This window comes from Pocillopora verrucosa, chromosome 7 (assembly GCF_036669915.1).
Source record: "Pocillopora verrucosa isolate sample1 chromosome 7, ASM3666991v2, whole genome shotgun sequence".
Classification (NCBI taxonomy): Eukaryota; Metazoa; Cnidaria; class Anthozoa; order Scleractinia; family Pocilloporidae; genus Pocillopora; species Pocillopora verrucosa.
In genome coordinates, this window is record NC_089318.1 from 1,643,682 (window position 1) to 1,650,801 (window position 7,120).

At 37.2% G+C, this 7,120-nt stretch overlaps 1 pseudogene; it reads right to left on the reverse strand.

Moving 5' to 3' along the window:
* Positions 1–895: 895 nt before the first annotated feature.
* LOC131782210 (uncharacterized) lies at positions 896–2,743 on the reverse strand (annotated as a pseudogene).
* Between the last annotated feature and the right edge of the window lie 4,377 nt (positions 2,744–7,120).

A 7,120-nucleotide genomic window follows, 5' to 3' on the forward strand; every position in this document is an offset into this window, starting at 1 on the left:
TCGTGCGCTGCGCTCACTCGTGAGCTATCGAGTGAAACACTCGAGGAGAAATTCCATTTTGTTAATTTCGAAACGCTTAGTTCGTACACTCTTTAATTTAGTATCGGTTTGTTCTGGTTTATTTTTATCAATCAGTCTTCGTTAGTTAATGATTATTACATAATAAGTTTGTTGTCTCCAATCAATTGCCATTATAAGGTTCGATTTTCGATCATCGTTACTAAATCATCGCTATTAGTTTGTTCCTCGATGCTTTCGCTGTCAGTTATCTGCTATCATTAGGAGTTAGACCAAAGTAAGTCTTATCTATTTTACATTTACGATGTTTACCTTTTGTCTATATTATTGGTGTAGTTCTCGTATTCAGTTTTCTGCGCAATCGCTTCATTTTTAGTCAGGTTAATGTTACATTTCGCAACGCATTTTTCTTAGCTTAGTCTCTGTTGTATTTTCTTTTAGTTCGAACCACACAAACTCAATCGCTACTTCGATCAAACACAAATACGTCTCAGCGCTATGTTCTACAATTATTAAAGATCGCTTCACATTCTATGTGCGTTCGTCTACTCAGCCGCCCACGTAACCTTTTTAGGTTACACACATCTACACGCGCCTATTCTCTATTAATCACGCGTCAATCAACAAAACAGTCTCTATTATGGTTCTTTAGTTCTTTCCTAAATATATTCATTAATAATTACATTACTCGATGAACACCTATATAATTATGCATTTTTATATTTAAATTTTTTGAAGATAAGCCTCTAATGAACACAACCAGCCTATTTTTCCTCACAAAATACATATGGACGAAATTCTAATTCAATTTCGCAAGAAATACAATTGGCACTATTTGAAATATATAATCAGCAATCAATGATAAAGAAATGCGAGGTTAAATTACAGAAATACTTTAACACGGATTGAGTCGGATTGCATGTTAAGAGTTGGTTTTAGTTCTCTGATGAATAACATCTCGTGCACCAAGCAATCGAATCTATTTTTGCATTTCTTTAGAACATCGAAGCGCCTCAGTAGGACCTCGCCTCAGTAGGACCTCGCCAAGGAATAGAAGATGACCGTTGTTTATGTCCGTCTACGCGTACGTGTAAGTGTCCGCGCATATAGCCCACACAACCTGCATCGCACAGATCACATTAAAAACGAAAAACAATGCATTGTTGGTTTACGATCTGTGGCTTTTTCTCTTGTACCTTTAGGTCTTAGTTGATTTTACGGCTAACGAACACGGGTTGGACAGTTGTCTGTACTTTAAGGTTGAGGTTCTTGAGTTGTTTCTTGACATAATTTGCTGAATTTTGGTCCTTGAATGGTATGAACACTCGAACAATGGCCCCTGGTTCTTTTGCCCCTTGTGAGGGGTGTTGGCCAGCTACTCTTGAATGAACAAAATCGTTGATGGTGGAATTAATCAGACGTTGTGGGTATTTAAGTGTTGAGAAAACTTTCTCTAGGCGATCACGCACGTCAGAGAAATACCTCCAAGAGGAAGATAATCGGTGTGCGCGATCAAGCGTGGCGGCCAATCAACTCCGTTTGTAACAATTGTCTACATGACTTTGATATTGTAGTAATAGACCTGTGTTAGTTGGTTTTAAATCAGTAAACCTTGGTTTCCATTCGGGGAGCACAGTTGAGTAGTTGAGTGCCAAGGAAAGGAAGTATCAGTGCCATTCTTTTCTACCTCCATGGTGAATTTGATCGACGTGTGCACGTTATTAAGAGTGTGTAGGAAATCAGTCGCTGTTGTTGCGTCAGGCATTACAGTGAGCGTGTCATCAACATATCTGCGGTAGAATGATGGGAGCTCTCCATGGCGCCTAAGGGTTTCTTTGATAAAGGACATGAAGACATTAGCTAGTAAAGGCCTGAGCGGGGACCCCATAGCAACGCCATCATTCTGTTTGTTTAGAGCTCCATTGAATTGAAAAAGTTGGCCTTTGGTGCCTACACTCAAGAGATCGACTAGATCCGTTCAAGTTGTACGTTGTATCGAACCAATTGTCCTTGAAAGCTCTGTCGGCGAGGATTTCTAAAGTTTCATCTAAGGGTACATTTCATTCGTAAGTTCACAGCCGGTATCCTTCGCTGTATACTGACTAAGGTTTAAGGGCTTCAGTTTTTTATCGAACCATTTAGCAAGTTGTATGTGTGCGTTGCGATAATATGGGTCGCATAGCTCACCGTTCTCTATGGGTTTTTGGTAACCCATATAGAGAACTAAAACCAACTCTGAACGTGTAATCCGACTCAATCCGTGTTAAAGTATTTCTGTAATTTCATCTCGCATCCTATATCGAGTAAATTATTGCAATTATCAATACTCGCAAATTTCATTATCCTTGACAATGGCGTCAGGAAGATTCCGAGACGTCGGTTTATACCGCTATTTTTTACGTGTTTACGTATTTCCAGTTATGTGCATCAAAAAAGAAAAGAAAAGAAAAAAAAAAAAACTCACAAAACAAATTACCTGCATGAACCTGCTTTAAACACAACGTTACCAGTGCTCTGTGGATACAGCTGATGCAAGAATTATGACGATACAAGAAGCGAATATCAGTTATTATTTCCTCAAGGAATCGTACTGGATTGGAATTAAACTCATCGTTTGGAGACAATGGTGACTAATAAGTGAAACCAATAATCGTATTAACTCACACTCGGCAGGGGAACGACGTGTGTCGGATAAACTTTGATGAAATTGACAACACAGCAAATGTTGTCTCGGCCCCTAGCTAGTTATTTCCATGTCCACTGACGTAAACCGTCATTTTAATGTAAACATCATGTGCTCGGATGAAAACTTTAATGTTTTCCATGACAAATATTCCTTTCAGTAAAATGAACAGGGTTGCGAGTATTTTTGTTTTTAAAAAATACTTTTAGCACTGCAAATTTACGCAAATCCTAATTTTATCCCGAAAGGGTCCCCTTTTACTTTTTAATCCTTTCATTACGTGATAAAGTTAATGCACCTGGTCCAATAACAGGCAATCAAGGACAAAGTAAACTCCTTGTATAAAGATTGCATAAAGAACTCTTATGTCTCTTTTTATCTGATTCTGTGACGAAAGGCCTCGTCCTTGTACTGAGGTTTCAAGTTGTGTTGAAAACTATGTCATACTATTATGAGGTCAATAGGACATTACACCACTTAAACGGAATGATAGTCGAAGTTAATTTTACACTAGTGCCCTATGCACCATTAAAAGGTTAGGCAATTTCAAGCCGTAGCTACTCACCTAAATATAATTAACGAAGTGTCATAAATGACAGCATCCTAAGACAGCTGCGAAAATCATCAGCATCTAAAGATGAAAAAGGAAAATTACCAGAACACTTCTAGAGATTTGTAATTTGCCTCTTGCTTACCATCATGTCCGAAAATAAATTAAAAATTATGATAAGGGAAATTTTCTTCGTGCAAAAAGGAAAAATAAGGTGTAACTTTTCCATGCGAGTTAAATTGGGATTATTTGGTGTACCCAACAACCTAAAAATGTTTGCTCAAGGAAGTAGTCTCCAGTTTTAATGTTTTCAGACTAATATAAATTGATGTCTTGTGCCTTTATCTTGGATTTTATCGATGGCTCTTATCATTACATCTAGTTTCATAATGGTTTTATATTTGTAGCGTCAAATTTTTTTGCTAGCTATCTTTATAAGTTTCATATAATAACTGCCATTCAGTTATGCAGTTTTTCTTATTATGGTGTTCGTTTTTTTCTTACGTGAAAGCGGAATAATTCACGAAAAATGCGTCCGCTTCTCCCATTTCCTGTTTCATAACTGTAGTTAAAATTCAAAAAGGAATAACGTGATACAAATTGCCTGATACTCTAACACAGAATTAACAAAACAACGCCATAAAAGAAAAACAACAAGTGCAACAAATAACACCTTTCCTCGGTAAACAAGTCAAGATTCCGTTCTTCCGCTAGTTGTCACCATCCTACGGATGATGTCGAAGATCATAAAAGTTTTATTGCGGAGACTGAAAGATTCCAAGCTGTTTAACCTGACGGAAAAAAGCTTTCAAAAGCAGTTGTGGTTTTTTTAAGGGCTTTTAAGGGTAATTTACAAAGCTTGACAGCATTGTTTGGAAGTCTGCAGGAAAACGTGATGTGGTTCTTAAATGAGCTGGCTACACTGTACATTTGAATGTGTAAATAAACCTTCTCCCCGACACAACTGTGCGAAACGAAAAAAAAGACTAAAAGGCTTCAAATATTTTCTACAAATACCGACTGATAAAAACTTATCATTTAGCCTTGATTTTGTGCTATTCACTGGTCGTTAACCTTGCTTCTCAATCAGACGTAAGAAAACGCCTTTAACTTCACATCCTCAATTATGCTAAGCTGTGCGTGGGTTTGTTCTGTTCATGTCGCAATGTTAATGCGGTCATTATATAGCTGATTCTTGCATTAATGTTACAAAAAATTTGTTTAGAAAATATTACTTGCTCAATAATGACAATTTTTCTCAAATTTGACAAGTATTAAAAGCGTCTTCACAGAATCATAACCCATAATTTCTATCATATCGGTCGTTAAATTACGAAGGACAAGTGTTATAATTCTATTGTAAGTATTAAAAACGTCCTCAGATCCTTTAAACCTGAATCATGCGAGAAATAGCTGCGTCATTATCTTCATATTTCAATAGCAATCATGCGGTTAAGTCTTAGTTATTATTTTATTGTACCTGAGGAGGGATATTCCGTCTAATACGACGCTCAGCCTTTGTAGATCGTACAAGACATTTGGTGTAAAATTGCCTTCGCTGCTATGCATTTTACCGGCATAAGAGGGACAATAAATATTTAAAGTCACGTACCACGACTATTTCTTAAAAGATAGCCTGGTCTATACGTTCATCTTAAAATCAAATCTAAGGCTATTCAAGCATCTAGATGTCATAGTCAGTGTCCATACTGGTCCCCGTCCAATATACACGGCGGCTAATGAGATGTGTATTGGACTGTTGGATATTTCAGACACAAAACAAAAGAAGAAGTAGAAAGTTTGTGAGGAATAAAAAAAGACTCTGTCAGGCAATAAATCCATAACGTATCGTCGTTTCACATTTACGAGAACTCAAAATCCCGTCGGGGCGAGAAACCCACCAAGGCTAGAGACCCGTCGGGACTGGAAACCATTTAGACCTGAAAAATCATTAGCACTGGAGGTGTGATGAACGCGGCTCAACTATGTTTCAAGTTGCCATGACAACCTACAGCTTCCATATGTCATGTAACCCTACACTATATCGGAACCAATAGCAGCTCACACATTGATCTCCAAAAAATAAAACAAAAAAAATTAACAAAGAAAAATATACTAGTTTTTCAACGATTAAGCATTACCGCCGTTCACATCTTGTGAGTTCTGGGCTTCTCTTAATGTCATTTCCTGTAAATTTTTGCTTGAAATATGCATAATGAAATATGTAGATTAACTAGATACAAATGGACTTCATCAGGAGCCATTAATGATGAAAGCCTTTGAATTGTCTTAACACTTTTTTTTCTCGTATATAAAGTATATCTTATATTATATATTCTCTCTCTCTTTTTTTTATCTAATAGCCGTTAATATATTCTCGCGAAAAAGGCTCGTAAATCAACTATGTAAGAAAGTTCTTTTTTTATGACATGGCCAATTCTAGATATTTTGCCTCACGAAGAATATGGATAAAGTCGGTCTGCAGATTTGGATCTAATACTGACCGCTGTGCTTTTATAAAAAAAGAAAAAAACAGCTTTTTATCACCCAGCGGAAAAGACGTCACTCACACTTATGTTATAGAATTAGTACCGTTTATCTATTCTCACTGTTCATGTTTTTTTAATTATTTGATTGTAATCGCCGACTGTTGAATTTAACGTCAATCGTTCAGCGCAAGGTGACCTGGATCGGAAATGGAAGATCACGTTCAACCAATAAAATTATTGGTTTATTACACTAAGTAAACGTTTTATTGTAATCTTGTGATGAGTACGTGTTTTGTTAAACCCAGAGAAGGGAATACAAAAAAAAAAAAAAAAAAGGAAAAAGCACTAAAAAGTGTGGTTTATGCGCCCAGCGACCGGGAATGCATCGTGATCTCGAGACTTATCAGATTTTGTAGGCAGCAATCACGTATTCCCAACACGTAGACTATACCTAATTTGTAGAAAATTTCGCTCTGACGAAGGGCTAACGCTCGGAACGTCAGCTTTACAATATCTTTTCAGTGACTCATTTACTGATGTCAAATCAGTCGGTAGAATCAATTCAAATCCTTTTGTCATAACCCTTAACTGAGAACGCAACAGAAACTTGCCCCCTTATAACTGCGATAAAGTCATAAATGGCGATCTTTGGCCATCTACGAGAAGCGTCTGTTTAAGGGTTATAATGTTCAAACTTCGAGTGACCCTCTGAATTCTTCGCCTGACCCTATGAAGAGCAAATTTTACATTCCCAGGGCTCTCACCTGTACAAAGAATCCTCTTGCGATCTCTTGATACTCCAAGCACCGTAAGTTTGAAGGTTTTTTTAAACTCACCACACATTAAAAGTGCAACGATTACTTCCAAGTGCGACAGAGCAGATTGTCCTTCCTTTACTCGATTTCTAGGAATCTATATTGCCTAAATCTTTACAGCCCTAGATACTTCCTTTGGCTCTCCTTCTGTCTGCATGTATACGAGCTTGCTGACATACAAGGTTGAACAGCACCCTCTTCTGAAGACAACACACATAATCAAAATGTACGTAATGAATGGCTGTGAACATTTCCGGTAAAGAATGATAAACTTAAAAAATGACAAGGAAAATACAAAACAAAAGTACAAAAGAGAAATAAAAGGGAATCATAAATGAAAGAATGAATGGTATCAGGTGTGCTCTGACATGATCGCAAAGCTCAGGGACGAGGGAGATGGTTGATTGTCCCAAGCCGGAGAAACCTTTTTAACGCCCGTAAAAGACATCGTCAAATAAGCAGCAGACAGTTCAATATATTGATAGAATACTTCTTAAATCTAGCGACACACCATATTTTGGTGCAAAGACGGTTTCTTAAATGCAATAAACTTCCCACAGTTGCA